Genomic DNA, 24,117 nt, shown 5'->3' on the forward strand with positions numbered 1-24,117 from the left:
AGCTGTAACAGTTTTTGTCTGGTCATCAAAGAAACACACAGTCTTGCGTTATCCTGATGGATATTCTGTTGACTAATTCCAGATGCTCTTCATCGAGTGCTGCTTTCAGTTGGTCTAACTGGGAGCAGTACTTGTTGGAATTAATCGTTTTGTTTTCCAGAAGGAGCTCATGGTAGAGGACTACCTTACAATCCTACCATGTACAAAACATCACCTTCTTTGGATGAAGACCAGCCTTTGGTGTGGTTGGTGGTGGTTCTTTTCGCTTGCCCCACGATCTCTTCTGTTCCACATTATTGGACAGTATCCACTTTGCATCTCCCATCACAATTTATTTTAAAAGTAGAACATTTTCGTTACGTTTTAGTAGAGAATCGCATGTGGAAATACGGTCAAGAAGGTTTTTTGCACTTAACTTACGTGGAAACCAAACATCAAAGCGATCAACATAACCAAGCCGGTGCAAATGATTTTCAGTGCTTGAGGATATTTTGAGTATGTCGGCTATCTCTCGCGTGGCATAATGTTGATTGTTTTCAATTAATGTCTCGATATGATCAACTGGTCTACCCAACCGTGGAGCATCGTCCAGTGAGAAATCTCCAGCACAAAACTTCGCAAACCACTTGGGACACATTCAATCAGTCAGAGGGCCCTCTCCATACACTGCACAAATCTTTTTTTGCATTTCAGTTGTGTTTTTACCTTTCTTGAAATAATAAAGCATAATACGCCAAAAATGTTGCTTTTTTCTTCCATCTTCAATATTAAAATGGCTACACAAAAATTCACCAATTTGAGTAAGTTTTTTCTTTTTTTAAATGCACACTGATATGTCAGCTGTCACAATACAATCTAACAAAACTGTTTCGAATGAAGTTGAAGACAACTAAGTGCTATTAGAGCCACCTTACGGAAAAAAAGAATGAACCTTTTGGCCAACCCAATATATCTTCTTTACACCTATATCCCCAGTACCTAAAATAGCTTCTGGCACACAGTAGGTGTATTCACTAAACATCTGCTGAATGATTAAGTGGGGAATTACTACCCACACTTCAAGAATAAGTTCATAGGCAGAAACTAATTTCCCTGACGTCCCCAGGCTCCTGACACTAACTCCTTTATTCTTCTCATTTACTAATGTTTCTATTATAGTACTTATCAGAATTTATTGCATTTTTTTGTTTACGTGCCTGTCTTCCCCTCCTGCAATGCAAAACTTCTCAAGGTCAAGGAGCCTTTTTTGGAATCCTATTTGTATCCACAACACCAAGCTTGGTCTGGAATGCAAAGGAGCTTAAAAATCTTTGCTGTATGATGATGAGGAGGAGGGGGAATGACAGGAACAGCTAACATGCAGTGAGCGTTAACTACATGCAAAGAACATTTCCCATGGATTATCTCTTTAAATCCTTGCAACAATCCTGGAGGATAGGTACAATTATTTCCTCCATTTTGGAAATGACAAAACGCCCAGAGAGGTTATAAATAACATGCCTGAGATAACTACAGTAATAAGTGGCAATGTAATCTATCTAATCAATCTAACACCCAACTTAATGCTCTTATCCCCAACCTTCTATGTTAGCATGAACCATAAGCTGTTCTCAAATAAATGCATGATAGCACTTAAGTGACAAAACCAGGAGTTAACACTGACAGTACACTGTACTTTACAGCGATGTTGAAAATATTAAGAAACAATCAAGAAATGGGGAGGAGGGCTTCCCTGGCGGTGCAGTGGTTGAGAATCTGCCTGCCAATGCAGGGGACACGGGTTCGAGCCCTGGTCTGGGAAGATCCCACATGCTGCGGAGCAACTAAGCCTGTGCGCCACAACTACTGAGCCTGCGCTCTAGAGCCCACGAGCCACAACTACTGAGCCCGCGCTCTAGAGCCCACGAGCCACAACTACTGAGCCCGCGTGCCACTACTGAAGCCCGCGCGCCTAGAGCCCACGCTCTGCAACAAGAGAAGCCACCGCAATGAGAAGCCCGCGTACTGCAACGAAGAGCAGCCCCCACTCACCACAGCTAGAGAAAGCCCGTACGCAGCAACGAAGACCCAATGCAGCCAAAAATAAATTAATTAAACAAATTTATAAAAAAAAAAAAAAAAGAAATGGGGAGGATCATGGAGCCTTGCCACATACCAGAAGCAATAAAATGATTGGTTAAAATTGGAATTCTTCCCAAACACTCAGAACATTTCTGAGTAGAAAAATGTCAATAAGAAAACCTGATGACTGGGAAAAGAATAACTGATAAAATGGGAAAAGTTCCCAACATATGTTACTAACTGATACAGCTCTTCCAAAAATGATACAGTTGATAACTGAGAAGGAGCAACACGTAGATTTTTAAGACAGGCACTACCAGTTTTCATGTTCATAAAATCTTAACTGATGTAAGCACAAAGAAACGTTTCAAATCAAATGCAGCTTATTTTTTAAAGATTATTTTGAAGCTCTGAAGACAGGCAACACTCTGTATCATTTACACTACTTTCTTTCCTAGCATGAAGTAGGGCAACTTTTAAGTACAATCACAAGGAACCTCTTCTAACTTACTGCCCAACCCCACTGACCAACTTTCCTGAGAAGAAATCAGGCAAATCCTATGCCGTGAAGTAGCAAAGCCAGTGAAGGCCTACCTCTCTCAGTCTTGAGACCTACTTCAGACGCACAGTATTACTACCTATCACTATAAAAGTTTAGAGGCTAATTTAGAGGTTACCAAGTGCCAGATAAAGTGAGCTTTTATACATACTCTCATTTAACTTTAAAACCCTGCCTGTTACAGATAGTATAATCTTTGTTTACAAACGAGAGGACTGAGGGTAAGACTATTCAAGGTTATAGAAGCTACAAAATAGAGAAGCAAGAACTATCCAGATTAGGCCCTCTCCATTATACAACACTGCCTCCCACAAAGGTAAGTGGTTCCATTTTTCCTGGTCATGGTCATGATGTTATCTCTTAGAAGGGAGGTGAATTGCTGCTTAACACTTACCGGAGCCAACTTTGAACCAGGCTAAGTAGTTGGACTTTCACCCATCATCTCATTTAATCCTCCAGCAATCCTTAAGATATGGGGTCCCATTTTACAGATGAAGAAACTGACACTAAAGGAGATCAAATAAGTCATCAATAACACAAACTTAACTGGAGACTATGAATTCAAATCTGTATCTAACTCCAAAGACCATACCTTACCATCTTACAGGGCTTCATTAAAGGCACAAATAGTCCATTAAAGCCACTGGTCATGGTCACGGATAAAAAACACCTTTATAAAAAGGATTCGAGGACCTAGTGGCACAGTGGTTAAGAATCCGCCTGCCAATACAGGGGACACAGGTTCGAGCCTTGGTCCGGGAAGATCCCATATGCCATGGAGCAACTAAGCCCATGTGCCACAACTACTGAGCCCTCGCACCACAATTACTGAAGCCCGCCCACCTAGAGCCCCTGCTCCACAACAACAGAAGCCACCTCAAGGAGAAGCCCGGCACCACAACGAAGAGTAGCTCCCGCTCGCCACAACCAGAGAAAGCCCGCGCGCAACAACAAAGACCCAATGTAGCCAAAAATAAATTAATTAATTAAAGAAAAAAGGATTTGATACAACTCTTATAGCCATGTTACAATGGTTGTTTCCATTTCCCAAGATCTGTAAGTAACCCTGAGTTTCTAAAACAAAGAACAGTACACAAAAATGCAAACATACATGATAGGAACAACAGTCCTGAACGTTATAGTCAGAGAAATCCTGACAAGCCCGTGATATATAAATTGTCATATCTACACTAAACCAAACTATGTAAATTATGCAAAGACTTCCTTTCATAAATCATCTGCACTATAATACCATATAACCACACTCTTGTTCCAACTATTTCACAAATAAAATCTGTCCAGGTAAAATATATGATCTGTACAGTCAATGTTTCAGGCAAAATCAAAAACCCTACTTTGGTAAAGACCTGTCTCCATAAGTAAATAACAATCATTCAGGGCCCTATCTCATCCTGCATAACACCCTCCACAGCATAAGTTTCTTTTTTGTTTTTTGTTTCTACAATGCTGCAGATGGAGAAACCAAGAAGTGATTAGTTATCTTTCTCAATATCACAATCAGAAATCTACAAATAAAACTTGTGTCTATAACCTTTCCCAATATCACTAAATTCCACTAACCCACAAGGTCTTCTTTCAACTACAAATGTAAAGAAAAGGAATGGGAAAAAAAAAACCTAGAATATGTAACTATCTGCAGACCTCAAAGCAACTCTTCTCAGACTAAAAACCCTTTATAAGTGGAAACAAAAATAGATTTCATTCTATTCATTCACGAACCCGTGTCCCCTGCATCGGCAGGCGGACTCTCAACCACTGCGCCACCAGGGAAGCCCCTTCATTCTTAAATTAAGTGATTTGTAGCGATTTCTATCAGACATTTCAGAAAGATTCAAATTTACATGTATAATTCTAAAATCAAAACTGAAAGTCTCGGACTTCCCTGGTGGCACAGTGGTTAAGAATCTGCCTGCCGATGCAGGTGACACGAGTTCGAGTCCTGGTCCGGGAAGACCCCACATGCCGCGGAGCAACTAAGCCCGTGCGCAACAACTACTGAAGCCCATGCACCTAGAGCCTGTGCTCCGCAACAAGAGAAGCCACTGCAATGAGAAGCCCATGCGCAGCAACGAAGACCCAATGCAGCCAAAAATAAATAAATAAATAAAATCTTCTTTAAAAAAAAATTTTTTTTAAAGACCCAACGCAGCCAAATAAACAAATTTATTTTTTAAAAAAGTTTACCCTCAAACTGTCTGAAACCTAGCTTCTACTTAAAATGTGGTTGAGGGCTTTCCTGGTGGCACAGTGGTTAAGAATCCACCTCCTTCAAAAAAAAAAAAAATCCCCCTGCCAAAGCAGGGGACACGGGTTCGAGCCCTGGTCCAGGAAGATCCCACATGCCACAGAGCAACTAAGCCCGTGTGTCACAACTACTGAGCCTGCATGCCACAACTACTGAAGCCCACACACCTAGACCCTGTGCTCCACAAGAGAAGCCACCGCAATGAGAAGCCCGCGTCCCGCAAGGAAGAACAGCCCCTGCTTGCCGCAAGTAGAGAAAGCCACACACAGCAACAGAGAACCAAAGCAGCCAAAAGTAAATAAATTTATTTTAAAAATAAATAAATAAAGTAAAATAAAAAGTGGTTGAGAGAAATGACATTTGGATGAGATGTACAAAATATGCTGTATTTATCTACTCCTCTAGGTTCTGTTTCTGGATCAAGTAATCCACCAATCAATTACTTTGGCCCAGAAGTCACAAACTTGAACATTTGAGCAACCTGATGAAAGACAAAAAGGCTGTTATTGTGTTGACCCAGAAACTGCTCAAAAGATTTACAATTCAAATTTAAAAACACAGTGTTAAACAGTGCTGTGGTAACTGGCTATGCATATAAAAAAATTAGATCCCTGACTCACATCATATACAAAAAAAATTTTTTTTTCAGGCAAGATCAAGAGCTAAATATAAAATACCAAATTTCTAAAACTTTTAGAAGGAAATGCAGAGACCTAAATGACCTTGGAGTATGGAATAGATTTCTTAAATAAGGCACCAAGGACACAAACCAATAAGAAAAATGATGATAGATTTGACAATCCTTTCTATTCAACAAACCATATAAAAAGTTAACAGATAAGCCACACAGACTAGAAAATACCTACAATTCATTTCACAGATATAACCAGGATATGCAATAAACTCCTAAAAGCAATTTTCAAAGGACAACCCAACTGGGGGGGAGAGACAGGGACAGACAGCTAAGAAATAGAAATCTGAATAGTCACTCAACATTTCAACATGCTCAATCTCATAATTAATCAAGAAATATTTTAAGATAATATCATTTCACACTCATCTGATTTGTAAACATGTAATAAATCTGCCAATGTCATGGATCTATAAGGATTTAGATAGAGCAATTCTCATTTTCTCATGCTAAAAAAACACAAAGTGACTCAATTCTGAAAAGCAATTTGGCAATATCTGATAGAACTTTAAATTCCCATAATCTCCATAATCTCAAACCCAGTAATTCCACTTCTGGGTAATTTACACCAGAGAACTTCATTTCAAACTGAGTAGCCATACACAGACACACACACAGACACACACACATACACACACACACACACACACACACATTTCACAAAACATTTAATCCTTACTGCAAAACAACCTGATATTTCTCTGAACTATTTTAATTCCTAAAGTGATTTCATAACCGATTAATGGTTCCCAACATGCAGTTTGAAAAACTTGCCAAAGATCTTAAATACGTGCACAAGGATTTCTAACCAGGAATGTTCAATGCAGCATTGTTTTTAAAACAGGAAAAATGGAAACAACCTAAATACCTATCAACACGAAAATAAATTTAAACTGGTTGTATTCGTATAATAATACAACTATACAGCAGATAAAAGTAATGACTATAACTAGGATGAACCACATGAAACTACCATTTTTGTAGGTCAAAAATGGTAAAAATATCAGCAATTTCATGGGTCTAAAAAAACTTGTTTCATGAAAAACAAGTTACAGAGTAGGTAGAATATTGCTTATATAAAGTTTGAAAATACCCAAAACATAATATTGATTTATGAATATACTCCTATGTAGTAATTATATAAAAACAGGTATTAGAAACACCAAATTCAAGATATCATTACTTCTGGGAAGAAAGTGAAATGTAACCCAAGAAGGTGCTTCAACTGCATGTGAAAGGCTTTTCTTTAAAAAAAAAAAAAACAGGTAAGTGTGGGAAAACGCTGAGATCTGATATAACTGTATGGTAGATGTGTGAAGGTTAATTATCTTGGTCTCTGTATTCTCCCGTATGTTTGAAATACGTTAAGAAGAAAAATAGTATATGTATTAGCCAACGAAAGCACACATCTGCAGCCTAAATTCAAACCAACTGCTCCATAGACAATTTCTTTCATTGGCTTGAAACGTTAACGCATCATCATCACCTTTTTTTAACAAGGGCCTCTAGCCAAAAATAAATAAATAAATAAAATAAAGCTTTATGTAACACCCAATTTAAATAGTTCCTTAAAATCCATCAAGCGAAGATTTATCCCTGGAAAATTGGTTTTGTTCCTCCTTCCAGTTCAGTGCTATATATTTTACCATATTTCCATTTTCATCTCGGCTGCCAAGAAAATTCAAATCCAAATTTTATTCTTAGTCACTGAATTATGCTGCCACTTGGGAAAAGAATATATGCCTTCTCCTTTTCCTCATTTTTCTTTTATATATATATAATTATTATATTTCTGGCTCTTTTAAGTTACAGAAATTCTGCAGTGAAATAAAATGTAAATAAATTCCAAGAAAATAAAAATAAACTTTCTGTTCCACCACGCTAAGGAGTTTTCACCATCATTGCTTCTTCCTGGACCAAAGGAATGGGTATGCAAATACAACTATGCATACATGTTCACGATACTAAAATTTCAGGACATACAGGATTAAAGTCAATATGCTACCAGTGAAAAATAATTAGCTAATATACTAACAAAAAAATGCATACAAAAGAAAACGTGAAGTTGGTCAAAATTTAATAAGCTGATTATTTCTTTCTCTTCAAGACCATTTTGCTTTGTATGCTTTGTTTTCCTGTGCATGGACATTGTGGAAAATTCCTAAGTCCAATAAGAATATATAACATTACAAGTCATATATAAAGAAAGTTCTGTGGGTTTTTTTGTGTGCATGTGGTCACCTTTTTAAAAACTTGAAGTGTCCTTTCCCACAGGTATTTTGCCCATGCCTAAAGATATTCTGGCAGTTTTCTGAGTTTGGCTTCCCTTCTCCTTCTGTCTGGAGCCTCACAATGTCTACTGAAGCCAAGCATACCATTTAGGCAGCACACATTCCCTCTAACACATGGTATACCCCAATACAGAAAATTCAAAACCATGGGTTACATGAAACAAATCCCCTAATTAATCCATTCCTTAACTTCCAAAACTGAATACCAAATGTTCTTATTAAATAGGTTTGGTTAATTATTTCCTTACAAACAGGGCCTAGGATGTCAATCACTCTTATTTATCTCATTTTAGAAATAAAGGATAATACAGGGGGACTTCTCTGGCAGTCCAGTGGCTAACATTTTGCCTCCCAATGCAGGGGATGCGGGTTCGATCCCTGGTCAGCGAGCTAAGATTCCCACATGCCTCACAGCCAAAAAAACCAAAACAGAAAACAGAAGCAATATTGTAACAAATTCAATAAGGACTTTAAAAACGGTCCACATCAAAAAAATCTTTAAAAAGAGATAACATAGAGAATATACACCAAGATGACAATTCACAAAGACTTTGAAAAGATTATTTTTAACAAAGTTAAAGCACTTCACTCAGCAGTAAGCCCAAAACAACACAATCCAATTTAGGTTTTGAAAAGAATATAACATTTACTCACCACCAGGATTACAACAGATATGAATAAAGTTATATGCTCCTCATCTTCAAGAAATATATAGTCTACTGGGCAGTCGTCCAGATTCTTTTAACAGGGATGGCAAAATCACGCTGCTTTCCAGGACTAGATAGGGAATCTAAATAGGTGAGCAGCTCTATCTAAGGGGTAAGTATTAGAAAGAACAACTACAGAATGTAGATTTTGCCTAAAGTAATTCTAAATCAACTTCAAAAGAATGTTATCAAAACAAAACACATCTCCCAATGAGACAGATTACATCATTGCAAGACATGTTTAACTGCCAATCAGATACAGACTGAAAAAAAAAGTTGGAAATGGCATGGAGAAGCTAGACCTCGGCCACATTTCTGGTCAAGAGTTAACACTGCTGTGACTTTTCTGGATGGCAGTCTGGCAATACACATCAAAAAGTAAAACATGCATTTCCTTCAACCCAGTAACTAGACTCTTAGAGAGCTACTCTAAAGAGTCATCAGCACGCAACAATTGTACATGCAATGCATACGCATGATATACAATAAATTTAAACAATCTAAACATCCAGCAATAGGAACACTTAAATTATGGTACACACATTCAACAAAATACTAAGAAACGATTTAAAGAACAGAGTAGACACAAACGGATTGACCTGGAAAGCCATCATGAGTGTTGGTTTTTAACGCACACGACTATGAGCCAAGATGGCGCCACGTGCCAAGCTCCCAAGTGCTACTTCCGGTCACACCTGGAAGCAAGATTCCAAGCCACAGCCTGAGAAGGGTTGGCTGGTGTCAGTGGTGTAGCTCTTCTGAGAACTGCTCAAGGAGAGCCAGTCTGCAGCCAACTTGTCCAGCTGCCCAGCAACCTGCAAGCAGGTACAGGAATAATAAAGTAGCCCCTCTGGCCTACACTGAGGAGTCCACAGCAGAATATTCACTACAAACCCAGCGTGGGAGATTTTCAAGTTGCAACCAAATAAACCCAGCAAAGAACTGGCAAAGCTGGTGATGTTTATGGCACAGATGTTCTGCCACCCAGAACATCTAGATAACTTTCCTCAAGAATGGAAAGATCTGCCCTCCTACAGCTACACTGTCTTGAATGCAGGCCTTCCAACAACATTTTGCAATACTCTGATCTTCCTGAATACCTCATCTATCCATCAAGGTTGCCAGAGATCTTCTTTGAACCTCGACGCTGCCATGTAAGTTTCTACGACTCTGTACACTCATTCTGTGACTGATGAGAATAAAAGTGCAAAAACAAGAATAAGGTGAATATAGTATTGCAGAATTACACATGCACATGTTAAGGGACAGCAACACAACTGCACCCAAGATATCTTTGGAAGTGATCCCTAAACTACAGAAGAAGCATCTGAAATGACGCCAAGACCGTCAATGTTATCACAACCGTATGCTTCTGTCTCTTTTTTTTGTAATCTTTTGGCTGTGCCGTGCAGCACGTGGGATCTTATTCCCCAACCAGGGATCGAACTCTCTCACTCTGCATCGGAACCGCGAAGTCTTAACCACTGGGCCGCCAGGGAAGTCCCACAACTGTGTGGTTCTCTAAGGTCGCTGCCTTGACATTCTAACAAGGGCAAGATGAACAAGAGGAAAGGACAACGACCCAGAATGCTAATGCAGCATGCCTTGGGGGAGAGGCTCTAAACACAAGGAAAGAAGGTTACCAACGTACTTCAGAAACAAAAGAAAAGAGTTCGAAGTGTTTAACTTTTCAGCTATCTGTTAGATTCATGAGCCCCAAGAATGTGCACGAAAACCACTAAAGCAGCTGAAGAGTTTCAAGGAGACCCGTGAAGTGAAGTTAGTGCCCCTGGGCCTTACCTCCAGGTTGGCAGGGATTCACACGCTTTTTCTATCTCTTTGTGCACAGGTTTCTGCAGCAGCACCAAGGAGAAGTAACGAGATCCTTCGGTCTGCTGTATACACTTCTCAGCGCCTGGCAGTCGCAGAGCGCATTCCGGTGTTGCTCACGACCATGCCACCCATTCTGTTATGACAAGAACTCTGGGGAAGTCATGACAGTAGGAAACAAAGCTCTGAAAGAGATAACAGCTCAATGACTAAAAAACTTCCTCAAAACCTTGCCCAGAATAATGAAACACAAAGAAAGAATGTGATGATGTCTCCTAGGACTCTGATTCAGTTCTTCTAAAAACTGAACCCTCAGATATTGCAGAAGGAATTCCAGGGTAGGACTACAGAGGCCTCAATAAAATCAAGGGTACAAGAACATGGAGAATTAGATGCTAAAGATGACATTCCGGGAACAGAAGTTCTGGAAGTTGAGCAAGAGAATGCTGAGAACGATCAAGATGGGTGGGGAAACACCAGTCTCAGGGAGAAGGAAGCTGATGCTAAGTGGGTTGATGTGCACCACTCTTCCGATGAAAAACAGCAAGAAGTCTCCGATAAGCTGAACGGCTTCAGAGAGGAGCCAGAATGTCCCATCAAAAAATAAGTTTTTCTGGGCTTCTCTGGTGGCGCAGTGGTTGAGAGTCCGCCTGCCGATGCAGGGGACGCGGGTTTGTGCCCCGGTCCGGGAAGATCCCACATGCCGCGGAGCGGCTGGGCCCGTGAGCCATGGCCGCTGAGCCTGCGCGTCCGGAGCCCGTGCTTCGCAACGGGAGAGGCCACAACAGTGAGAGGCCCGCGTACCGCAGAAGAAAAAAATAATAATAAGTTTTTCTTCAGAGAAAAGCAGCTGGTGCTACAAGATTAACTTTTGAAAAAGAGAAAACGAAGTAACTTCCCGGCAAGTTTTCCACTCCAAGGAAAAGGCTAAATTTGTGTCATTAATCTGAATGTTAGTGAATAAAGACTGTTTATTTGCATTCAAAAGTCCAGAAGCACTATATTTTGAAAATCACCCAAAAAAGCACACTGCTGAACAATGGTTGGTTTGATCCCATTTTAAAAACTCTGCAACAGGAAAAATGAGCCCTAATATGTAGATTTCAATTAACAATGTAGCAATATTGGTTTATCAATTGTAACAAATACAGCATGTCAATGCAAGGTGTTGTCAACAAGGGAAAATGGAGGGTGGGCAATATGAGAGCTCTCTTTACTACCCACACAAAGTTATGTAGATCTAAAACTGCTCTAATAAAGTCTATTAATTTTTTAAAAACCTACATGTGTAGACAGATTTGCAAATAAACATTTGCATATGCAGACAAAGAGAGCGGGAAAGCTCTATATCAAACTTATTAACAGTGGTTTTCTACAGAGAGTGAAGAGCACAAGGAAGAATTTTCACATTACATTATTTCTGGACTGTCTAAAAACTTTCTACACTGAGCAATACTCTAAGAGGCTCTGCAGCACATGGAGAGCCTGGGTCCTGAAACCAGACTGCATGGATTCAAACCCCAGCTCCACCATTAACTAGCTGACAAACTTGGGTAGTTAATCTCTCTGTGCCTCAGTTTCCTCATCTGGAACTAGGGATAATAGTTTTTGTACCCACACAAAGCTGCCGCAGGTATTAAGTGACTTACTCCATGTTAAGCATTGGAAAACTACCTAGTCCATAGTAAGTGCTCAATAAGTAGTGTCCTCCACCGCCACCAAGCATCCACTGTGCCTCAGTTTTTTTAAATCTTGACTGGTAAGACAAATCAGGAAAACTTGGCTCATCAAGCCCTTTCTAGTGAGATCTACAATCCAGAGAATACAATGTATTCAACAGCCAAATAAAAATAATCTGAGTTTTTAACAGATTACAAATAAACACTTAGCAATATAAGCCCATTTATATGAAAACAATCACTAATAGATTCTATAAGGATAATCATAAAAACAAACCCCTCTAAGTGCTGTGATTCTGGATAATATTTACTTTCTCCTTTATACTTTACTGAGTCATTTTAATTTTCCACATTGAATATGCATCATTTTTAATGAAATAAAGTAGGAGTCGGCAAACTTTTTCTATTGAAGGCCACATAGTAAATATTTTACCCTTTACAGGCCATAAGGGTCTCTGTCCCAACTATTCAACTCCACTGCTGAACCACAAAAGCAACCAGACAATACCTAAATGAACGCATACGGCTATGTCCCACTGACAATTTAACTTACAAAAACAGGAAGCTGGCAGGACACTGCCCACAAGCAGTCAAGTTTGCCAACTCCTGAAATAAAGAAGGAAACAAAATTGTTTTCATTTTGGAAAACAAAATATAATTTACAACAAAGAAAGTGCATGAGCTAAACTGACATTATTGATGGGGAAAAAAACCCTATTCATTTATTAATATATGGGAATGTACGGACAGAAAAACACAAACTCTCTCATTTAGGCTCTGGAAATCCTCCTCTCATCCTTAGTGCCCCAGAAGCCTAAAGTCTAGATAGGAACATAAACTAGTGGGTAGGCAATCGCAAACAGAAACTAAAAGAAGGATGTCTTTCATATTTAAATCAACTTGAAATTTCTTCAAATTTCATAATAATTCACCAAGCAGCGGCCACCACAGGCGTGGAAGTCCCGACTACTGAGGAAAGGATTTTAGTCTTGGATAATCACAATCGGCACCGACAAATTTGTGAAAGGAGATGAAAACATCTATGGACATCTAACAGCATTAGAAGTGAAATTTCTATGAAATAAACGTTAGAAATGAAAAACTCAGGAATGAAAAATCTATGAAATTCTAACGGAATTAGAGTCAGAGGGTGGTTAAGATGAGACATGCAAGTGGCCTTTGACAGGACACGTCAAACTTCAAAACTGACAAAGTTTCTGATCTCCGCCCCAAAAATAAAGCTTTGGGTTGAAGGAAACTATTCTTAACATTTCACGTGGAACATGGTTTGAAATATGATGACAGATTTCTTTGCGTTTTCAATGGTTTCTCTGGAGGAGGGAAGAAGGACTGTTTTGGGAAGAGCTACGAAGGCTGCGAAGTCCAGAGTCTAAACCTGAAGACGTTAGAAGACCACTCTGCTAAAAAGACGCCAACCCCCTGCAACGCAGCCAGCGTGCCCGATACAACCGCAGCGGGACCGCTCAAGCTTTCTGCTGGGCGACCTCGCCAAGTTGTCAAACCCCAGAGGAGACAGTAAACAAGACCCAGAGCCAGCGGTGCCCAAGGCGAGCTCTCGCACAGACGCCCAGACCCACCGAAGCCGGTGAGCAGCAGCCTCAAGGGGCGACACCGACACACGGCAGCCCGACGCCCGGGACACCAGGCCCAGAACGCGGTCCCCCCGGCCGCCTGCGCGCGGGCAAGCACCGGTGAGGGGTCTCCCCGCCGCAGGGGCCGGACGGGGGCCCAAGCGGAGCCCACCCAGGAGTGCGGCCAGCGGAGACGCGGAGGGAGGCTGGGGCCGGGGGGACTCGGGGCGGAGGGCGGACCCGGGGCCGAAGGAAGCCGGGGCCGAGGGACCCGGGGCTGGGGGCGCCGGTACCAAAGGGAGCTGGGGCCGAAAGGAGCCGGGGCTGAAAGGACCCGGGATGGAAGGAAGCCGGGGACCCGGAGCTGAAGGGACTCGGGACTGAGGGGACCCAGGGCTGGGAGTACCGGAAGGGAGCCGGGGCTGAGAGGCCCGGGGCAGAGGAAACCCGGCCCCGAGGGGCGCCGGCCCGGGGGTCGGGCGGACAGAGCAGGGGATGGAGGAGCGCGCTCGCCGCCCGCCGCGCCGCCGGGACACCCGCCCTCAACCCTCGGCCCCGCCGGCCTGGCCCGTGCTCCCACTCGAGAAACTCACCAGAGCTCGCCGCCGCCTCGCCACGCGTCTCGGGTTCCTCGGAACCGCGGCCGCCGGGACCCCAAACCAGCTGTGGGGCCGCCCGCTGCCGCCGCCGCGACCCAGCGTCCGGGAGGGTCCTCACACCGCCGCCGCCGTGACGCGAATCGCAAGAGGCGGCTCTGGCCAATGAGAGCGCTCCTCGTGCGCAGCCGCGCTGGCCCAAGCCGGAAGCGCCCCGCCAGGCCGCTCCCCGGCCTGGAAAGGCTTGGGAGCCACGGGGGGTGGTCCGCAACACGATCCGGCGGCGCCGAGAGCCCGGGGACACGGAAGTCCTTTAGCTTCCCTGCCTCCGGAGGCGGGAGCGTGTGCAGCGGAAGAGGCGGGGCCGCCCGGCTCGGGAAGCTTCCCGGTCTCTATGGATACAGCTCACACGCCTTGGGCGGAACCGAAACTGAGGGATTGCTAGGCGTAGTCTGTGGAGGCTTCGGACCTAAATCCGAAACATCTTGCCCAAAACAACAGCGTTTGCCTTTTATCACCTCCCGAAGACACTACCATTTGTGCCCCACGACTTCCAGAAAACGAATGTGAGCCCGCTCCTCTTAAAATATATGTAATTCAGAGCGATTTTTAAAATGTTTTAGCGTAATAGCAGGTCAGAAACTAATTCAGCAATAAATACCGTGTCTGTTAACCCAGAGCGAGTCGTTTTCTACTTGTGAGATTCAATTGAGCTGTAACTTCTTAGACCCCAAGATCGGGTTTCGCTACATACTTACTCTACAAGAAAAGGAAGTGTAGGAGTTGGCCGGTGTAGAAAATGTTTTCTTCACATTCCGTTCTAAGAGGGATTTATCACGCTCCAAGGAGGTTATATTGCCTTAACTGTCAAAAATCTTGTTATACTGATTAAAGGAAACCCATAAGCTTTCAAGGACATCCATGACCCAGGCCTGTCCCTCCCTGGAACCACACCAACCGAAAACGAAGGAGACTGGAAAAAGCGTCACAGATCTATCAAAAGACCGAAGATCCGATACACAATATAAGGAAAAATGTTTAAAACAGAGGACCCTCCAGCCTGGAAATGTAAAATCTAAGAAGTGATTAAAGTTACTAAAATCAGAAAGAGCATGAATAAAATGGTCTTAAAACTAGTATTTTAGAACTAAGTCCACCCAGTTAAGCTTGAAAGATAAATCAAAGCAGACAAACTTACACTTCGACAGCACCTTAGAAACAACACCAGTGTATTTGCAGAGCGAATCTGACCCGTGTACCGACTCACACAGGGCACAGATGAGAACAGGGGCCTCAGGCTTAAAAAGAGGTCTACTACAGAGGACAGAGCTACATAAAAGACCATTAACTAAGAGAGTGTTCAAATACCTCAAACCTTTTCTGCATCCTTCTCTCAATGACTTTGCTTTGACAAAACAAAGTGCTTTCCTCTGGAACAGTCCTTCATGGGCTAAAACATGTGAGAAAGATCCTTATGATTTTCCCACCAAGATTTTTCCTCTCTTTCTCTGTCATCTTGACCCCAGTCCCAGATCACTACTACCAATTCCTGATGCTCCCAGTGATGAAACAAACCCCATCATTCCCTCAGAATGCTCACACCTTCTCAGCCAGTGAAGACACTGACACCATCCCTGAGCTGAAGGACCATCCCCTGAGTCCCACATCCACAGATGGCTTCATCCATATCTCTTACTTAAAGGTCACCATTAAATGTCCCAAAGCAGATATTTCAGGTCTCTCTCCCCAACTGTGCTTCAGTTCATAATCTCTATATATTGTCTTCTAACTAGCAGTCCAAAAACCAAGGGGAATTCAGTAAAATTCTATATCCTCCAGCACCTCAGAAACAACTGTGTCAGCTGTGGATTTTTAGAATGTCTGTTCCCTCCATCCTAAAGGTGTCACACTTCTCCACAGGAGGGTGGAGTACTTCCTCTTCTGCAGCACCCAGGAAAGAGTCCCTTCCACTCCTACTCCCCCTACTAGTCACCAGTGACCCAACAGTGCCCTGAGGCACAGCTAGTCTGATGTGGTCATCTCTATAATGATCAGATGTTGTTGACAGAGAAGCGCATCACTGGGTAAGTGACATTCATAATCCGGTTTCGGCCACCCCAGAATGAGGCGTCAGTGGTGCTACAGTATATGCTGCAGAAATGGTGATGATGGACTTGCTCTGGGGACAGCCTCAGCCTGCGTTGTGATCTGCAAGTCAACAGCCAATGAGAACTGAAGAGGTAACCAGAGCGACCAGCAAATGAAGGTGCAGCTTTCAAATGCTAAAGGACAGAGAAAATGCTCCAGACCCCATTGTGAATTTAAGCTTGGAGTCCCAACTGGTTTGTTTTGTTTTGTTTTTCTTCTCCAATAAAGAAAAGAGAAATTATATTATTTTTCTAATCAGAACAATTGCTATTTTTAAGGAGAAAAAAGAGACAAATCATTCTACTAGTGACAATCAAAATTAGCAGTCTTCTTTGAAAGAACTGTGTCTACCGCTTTCCAGAAAAAATTACAAAAGGAGGTTAACAGCTTCATCATTACGAAATACCTAAAACCAATCTAAACTCTTCTCTTCTCCCGCAGTATCTATAAGCTGCTGAAATATAAACATTAGAACTGAGGGGAAAAAATCTGGACAAAGTGAAAGATGGACCACAAAAAAAGAGGAACTTAGAAGAAAGAGCAAGAAATGTCAAACCAGTCCTTGTGTTTGTCTCATACATATGTTGTAGGAGAGGAAAAATTTCTTTCTACCCTCTTAGGTTCTGCGGCTGGCCTAAGAAGTAAACTGAGATAAGACATTACTAACAAGAGAAAAGCTTATAAATTTAATGTTTTTACATGCACACAGGAGTCTTCAGAAGGAAAATGAAGACCTGAGGAGAACATTAGAGCCAAAAGCTTACATACCTTTTCACATAAAGAATAAAAAATTGTGGGGATGTGGCGAGACAAAGTGGCCTGGACTAGGGACAGTAAATTGGGGGACAATGCCTAGGAAATATATGGGGAGAGGGGACCTCATGGAATATCAGGCTACTTTAGTAGGGTTCTTAGCACAGGTCCATTTTGGTTTAGGTCAACTCCCAGTCTAAGAATGTTCTACAGAATCATCATGTTGCACACCTGAAACTTACACAATGTTAAATGTCAATTATATCTCAATAAAACTGGTAGAAAAAAATAAAGAATGCTCTCTTCCTGGTACAGGTACCTTTTTCATGGGAAATGTTATGACCTGGTTTTAGGTAGAAAGGGGGAGGTAGGACAGAGAACCCTTCCTGTATCTGCTATTTCCCAAGTGCCCTCAGCTCAGAAGAATCAGTATGCCAAAGTGGCGTATTTTGGGGTTGTGTGTTCTGTACCCCTTCAGTGTAAAACAAACTGTGAAATGCAGCCAACTAATTGGATGTTTTCTTTAACACAAGCTTTTTATTATTTATTTTATTTTATTTTATTTTTATTTTTGGCTGTGTTGTGTCTTCATTGCTGCATGCAGGCTTCCTCTAGTTGCAGCGAGCGGGGGCTACTCTTCGTTGCGTTGCGCGGGCTTCTCATTGCGGTGGCTTCTCTTGTTGTGGAGCACGGGCTCTAGGCGCGCAGGCTTCCATAGTTGTGGCACACAGACTCAGTAGTCGTGGCTTGCGGGCTCTCAACCACTGCGCCACCAGGGAAGCCCTGATCATATGATTTTTATCCTTTATTGTGTTAATGTGGTCTATCACATTGGTTAATTTGTGAATGCTGAACCATCCTTGCATCCTTGGAATAAATCCCACTCGATCATGGAACATGATCCTTTCAAATGTACAGCTGAATTTGATAGTATTTTGTTGAGGGTTTTTTGCAGCTATGTTCATTAGGGATATTGGCCTATAATTTTCTTTTCTTGGAGTGTCCTTGTCTTATTTGGTATCGGGTGATGCTGGCTTCTTGAAATGAGTTTGGAGGTGTTCCCGCTTCTATTTTTTGGAAGAGTTTAAGCATTGGTATTAATTCTTCTTTAAATGTTTGGTGGAGTTAACCAGTGAAGCCATCTGGTTTGTTGGGAGGTTTTTGATTTACTGATTCAATCTCCTTACTAAAAATTGATCTGTTCAGATTTTTCTATTTCTTCATGATTCATTCTTGGTCGATTGTGTGTTTCTAGGAGAATATCCATTTCTTCTAGGTTGTCCAATAGATTGGTGTATAATTATTCACAGAAGTTTCATGATCCTCTTTTATTTATAATTTAATTTGAGTCCACTCTCTTTTTTCTCTTGGAAAGTCTAGCTAAAAGTTTGTCTATTTTGCTTATCTTTTCAAAAAACAGCTCTTAGTTTCTCTGATCTTTTCTCTTGTCTTTTAATCTCTATTTCATTGATTTTTCACTCTGCCCTTTGTGATTTCCTTCCTTCAACTAACTTTGGGCTTAGTTTGTTCTTCTTTTTCTAATTCCTTTAGGTGTAAAGTTAGGTGATTCATTTGAATTCTTTCTTTTTTCTTAATGTAGGTGTTTACTGCTATAAACTTCCCTCTTAGAACTGCTTTTGCTGCATTGCATAAGTTTTGGTATGTTTTGTTTCCATTTTCATTGGTCTCCAGGTATTTTTTTTTTTTTTTTTTTTTTTGCGGTACGCGGACCTCTCACTGCTGTGGCCTCTCCCGTTGCGGAGCACAGGCTCTGGGACACGCAGGCTCAGCGACCATGGCTCACGGACCTAGCTGCTCCGCGGCATGTGGGATCTTCCCGGACCAGGGCTCGAACACGTGTCCCCTGCACTGGCAGGTGGATTCTTAACCACTGCACCACCAGGGAAGCCCAATGTACCTAGTCTTAAAAAAAAAAAAAAAAATAGAAAATAGAAAGTGACATAAAAAAGCAAAGTTTGGGTTTTTTTTTTCCAGGGCATAGGTTTATTTTATTACATCAGGGGTCAACAAACGTTCTCTAAAGGGCCAAGGAATAAATAGGTCTTGTTGACTACAGAGTTTCAATCCTATTTAACTATTATAGTGAAAAAGTGGCCATAAACAATATGAAAACAAATGAGCATGATTATGTTCCACTAAAATTTTACTTACAAACACTGGGGAAAAAAAAAAAAAGGACGTCAATTCCCAAACACTGTCCCCAGAGATTCTGATTCATTAACCCTGTTAGGCCTCAGAAATCAGATTTTGTTTGTTTGTTTTTTGTTTGTTTAAATTTATTTATTTTTGGCTGCATTGGGCCTTCGTTGCTGCGTGCGGGCTTTCTCTAGTTGCGGTGAGCGGGGACTACTCTTCGTTGCGGTCCGTGGGCTTCTCACTGCAGTGGCTTCTCTTGTTGCAGAGCACAGGCTCTAGGTATGTGGGTTTCAGTTGTTGTGGCACGTGGGCTCAGTAGCTGTGACTCGTGGGCTCAGTAGTTGTGGCTCACAGGCTCTAGAGCACAGGCTCAGTAGTTGTGGCACAGGCTTTGTTGCTCTGCAGCATGTGGGATCTTCCTGGACCAGGTCTCGAACCCGTGTCCCCTGCATTGGCAGGCAGATTCCAACCACTGTGCCACCAAGTAAGTTCCAGATTTTAAAAAAGCATTTTTTTTTTGGCCTCACTGCGTGGCATGCGGGATCTTAATTCCCCGACCAGGGATCGAACCTGGGCCCCCTACAGTGGAAGTGTGGAGCCCTAACCACTTGACTGCTGGGGAAGTCCCAGATATCAGTTTTTTACCAGTCGCATTCTAGCGACTCTGATACCATGGGCTCCACGCAGGCTCGGCTTCCTGGCCGTCCCTCCTGCACACTGGCACAGGGCCCTGTACTCAGAAGGACACACACATGGTTTAGTGTTCTCTTGGTCCTGTCCTGAAATTCTGAACAAGAGGCCCTGGACTTCCATTTGAGGCTGGGTCTTGCAAATTACATAGCTGGTGCTTTCTGTCCCCATGGACCACATTTTGAAAAACACAGCAATGGGGGTTAGATCTTAGCCTTCGATCTTCCACTCCTGAATGTATTCAGGCATTTATCTGTAGATCTATTGGACTTTAGGTGTGATGGACAGCCAGCAACCGAATAAAATCACTTTGCACAATTTCTACTTGACACTCTAGGATCAGGGTTTCCCTGAGTGTTTGTTTCCAAAGGGAGAGCTCAGGGAGAGATGCAGCCATCGTTAGAGGGGTTGTGGCCGGGATTGGGAATTACTCGTGCAAGGAAGGGATAAAGAAAAAAAGTAGAGGCCTCAAAAATAATACCTGGGGAAAATATCGCTCTCAAGCATTTGGGGGAAGGCCAATTCGGCCCAACAAAGGTAAATAGGTAACCCTGAAATTCAACTCTCCTTTTTTTTTTTTTGGCCGCACCGTGCGGCACGCGAGATCTTAGCTCCCCGACCAGGGATGGAACCCATGCCCCCTGCAGTGGAAGTGCGAGTCTTAGCTGCTGGACCACCAGGGAAGTCCCTGAAATTCAGCTCTCTAAAGAAAACTTCGGTCACTGAAAGCTGGACAAGGTTAAAGACCTTTGGAACAAATTCTAATCTAATCTAATTCCACGAACCCGTTTAGCCGTTGACGTCAGCGGCTGGTGGTGTGGGCTTAAAGAAAATGTTAGATTGTCACAGCATTTTGTGGGAGGACCGGAAGAGAGGCGCTTTAGGACAGCTCATCAAAAGTTCACGTTTCCCCATCCGTCGTTTATCACTGGTGGAGCATCAACAGTGCTCATTCCACGGGGTGAGAAACCAGAACCGTAGCCATGAGTCAGTTCCATCCCAGCCTGAAAAATAGAATCAGTATACATTTTAGTTAAGTCTAAAAACCAAGTTGCTTTTTCCACTTTAGTTGCCATTATAATTGAACACACTCATCTCCACAGTCAAGTCAGGTTGCCCAGGCTTAAGAGTCTGGCTGGCCGTCAAGGGAAAAGCTGTGTTAGCTTCATGCGGAAGAGTCAGCTGTTTATTCGGCATTTCTTGTGGCTGTACCTTCTCATTCAACTCAAGTGGCTCCAGGAAGGTATCAGTCATCGCGATTTTCACCATCATTATCATCAGTGACACGTCTATGTAATAATTATAGTAATGGCTTCCCTGGTGGCGCAATGGTTGAGAGTCTGCCTGCCGATGCAGGGGACACGGGTTTGTGCCCCGGTCCGGGAAGATCCCACACGCCGCGGAGCGCCTGGGCCCGTGAGCTATGGCCGCTGAGCCTGCGCGTCCGGAGCCTGTGCTCCACAACGGGAGAGGCCACAGCAGTGAGAGGCCCACGTACCGCAAAAAAATAAATAAATAAAATAAATAAAATAATTATAGTAACAATAGCTAATATATATATAGAATATTTACCATGTGCTGAGCATTTTCTGAGTTATGTACATGCTCATGTAATCCTCAGCACAACCTCATGACAGAGTACTATTGCTATCTCCATTTTACAGATGAAGAAATTGAGGCACAGAGAGTTTCGGTGACTTGTTTAAGGTCACACAGCTATTAAATAGCAGAGCCAGGATTCAGACGCAGGGGCTATGACTATATTACCCAAGCACTTAACCAGCAGACTATGTAGCAAAGGGCACTATGCAGAGAACTTAATGAAGCAAGGTAAACAGAGTTGCTCTTAACATTTTTGGCGTTATAGACTCCTTTGAGAATCTATAACCCGCAGAAAACTAAATACACACACACATATTTGCAAATTGCCAGATGACTGTCCCTGCTCGTCCAAGACCTCACGTTGAACTTTACGACTCAATCCCAGGTTACGAAAGCCTGCTCCAGGCACTAGTTGCTTAAAAGTGTAAAATGGTTACCGCTACCAAAAGACAAAAGGATTGTTTAAAAGCTAATGGCTCTGTGAAGGGTAGACTCAGAGCAAGAGTCAAACTGTGAGCCTTACACTCGCACCACATCACCAAGCCCAAGAACTGGCTAATTTTTTTTTTTTAATATTTGCCATTTAGGGTTTTTTTGGCTGCGTTGGGTCTTCGTTGCTGTGCGCGGGCTTTCTCTAGTTGCAGCAAGCGGGGGCTACTCTTCATTGCAGTGCGCAGGCTTCTCACTGCGATGGCTTCTCTTATTGCGGAGCACAGGCTCTAGGCGCACGGGCTTCAGTAGTTGCGGCTCGAGGGCTCTAGAGCACAGGCTCAGTAGTTGTAGCACACGGGCTTTGTTGCTCCGCAGCATGTGGGATCTTCCCGGATGAGGGATAGAACCCATGTCCCCTGCATTGGCAGGTGGGTTCTTAACCACTGCGTCACCAGGGAAGCCCCTCCAACAAACTTCTTATCTTCCTAGTCCTACTGTCTTTCAGTTCACTCTTCAATTAAATAAGCAATGTGGCACCTCTAACTGGCTGGTGTTCCTTTAAATTTAGCCCATTAAGAAAGAAGCTATAATCCAATCCACAACAATTTGGGAAAGGGGAACTCACACACAGGACATGGATGAAAATAACCTGAGAACATGCCAGGGTAATGTTGAAAGCAAGTGCAAACCCAGCTGGGTTACCACCGTGCCAACTGGATATATGACCCAGGAGGGACCAGTGATTAAACTGGCCCTCTAGAAAATCTGGAGATGGAAAGTCCAGAGCAATGATTTTAGAAGATCTTGTTGACAACAGAAGCAGACAACAGGAAATCCCCCTGGAACTGGGCTGATGCTAAGGACAGCTCTTTGTACTCTGTAGAGCTCTGGATCTCTCTGTTATACTCTACTTTCCCTGTTTTAAAAACCATTCTCCAAACCATGCGGACACGTGCTTTTCAAGCCTGGGTGCAATCACAGGAGAACTCTGAAATATACAATTAAAAAATATACAGTGAAAAAATATTTATCTAGTGAATGCATAAATCTAGATACGCATTCACTGTATACTGTATATTATATTGATGACGGCTATATATAAAAAAGTGGAACTAAAGTACCTCACAAACTAGCATGCAAGATAGGGTGGTGTGTACAGACTTAAAGGATGCTAAGGTGCTTGTAGTTTTCAGGAGGAGGGGAGGGTTCCTGAGTGACAGGCTGACGAGCAGACAGTCCATAAACAGCACATCTAAGAGTTCATAATGCCACTCCATTGGGAAGCAACTTAGCTCTAGAGAATGCTGTCATATGCCTACATGGGCATCTTCTCTTGGCCTCAATTTGGTTAATAACTACAGCTACGCTCTGGTCATTTCAGCAGCTCTGAGCCTTTATCAGACCTCACCCCTATTAAGGGGCACCTTCCTCTTGGGCTCCTGCAACAAGTTGCTAATTGGTCTCCCTGCCACCAATCTCACCACAATCCAAACCATTCCATAAACTGCTGCCCAGATTACCTTCCAAACGAATTAAAAAGAGATTAAGTGCTAATAAATGCTACAGCATGGGTGCACCTGAAAACATTACACCAAGTGAAAGAAGTAGGTCATGAAAGGCCGCACATGCTACAGTCCCGTTTATGTGAAAGGCCCAGGATAGGTGAGCCCACAGAGACAGAAAGTATTACAGCTCAGTGGACGCCAGGGCGTGGGGTAAGAGAACAGAGAGTGACTGCCAGCTGGTATCAGATTCCTCTTTGGGGTGATGGACACGTTCTATAATTAGCTGGTGAAGATGGTTGCACAGCCTTGTGAACAGACTGAGAACCACTGAACTGTGCACCTTAAAATGGTGAACTATGTGGCATGTGCATTATATCTCAATGAAAAGCAGAAACAGCAACAACAGAGAAGCCCTGTGCTATCTCTTACCATGTCAAAGCAGGAAGGGGTCTTAAATATCATAGGATCCAACTCGATCGTTTTAAAGAGAAGGAAACTGAGGCCCAGAGGAGGGAAGTGACTTGCAGAAAGTGACAGAGCTAAATCAATGCTGGGTGA

At 42.7% G+C, this 24,117-nt stretch overlaps 1 protein-coding gene and 1 pseudogene across 3 annotated transcripts in view; one reads left to right on the forward strand and one right to left on the reverse strand.

Moving 5' to 3' along the window:
* The window catches only part of ADIPOR2 (adiponectin receptor 2), a 52,076-nt gene extending 37,649 nt beyond the window's left edge, over positions 1 to 14,427 (reverse strand). The window contains exons 1-2 of one of the 3 annotated variants that reach the window (XM_033404188.2): positions 10,376 to 10,515; positions 3,015 to 3,126 (exon numbers count right to left, since the gene is read on the reverse strand). The gene's annotated coding sequence lies outside the window, so the exon portion shown is untranslated. Of the gene's footprint in view, positions 1 to 3,014; positions 3,127 to 10,375; positions 10,516 to 14,269 lie in introns of those variants that run through there. The other 2 variants (XM_004278984.4, XM_033404187.2) reach the window with 2 other exon arrangements.
* On the forward strand, positions 9,227 to 11,582 carry LOC117196309 (protein SDA1 homolog; annotated as a pseudogene).
* Positions 14,428 to 24,117: the final 9,690 nt, after the last annotated feature.

The sequence above is a fragment of the Orcinus orca genome, chromosome 11 (genome assembly GCF_937001465.1).
Source record: "Orcinus orca chromosome 11, mOrcOrc1.1, whole genome shotgun sequence".
Classification (NCBI taxonomy): domain Eukaryota; kingdom Metazoa; phylum Chordata; class Mammalia; order Artiodactyla; family Delphinidae; genus Orcinus; species Orcinus orca.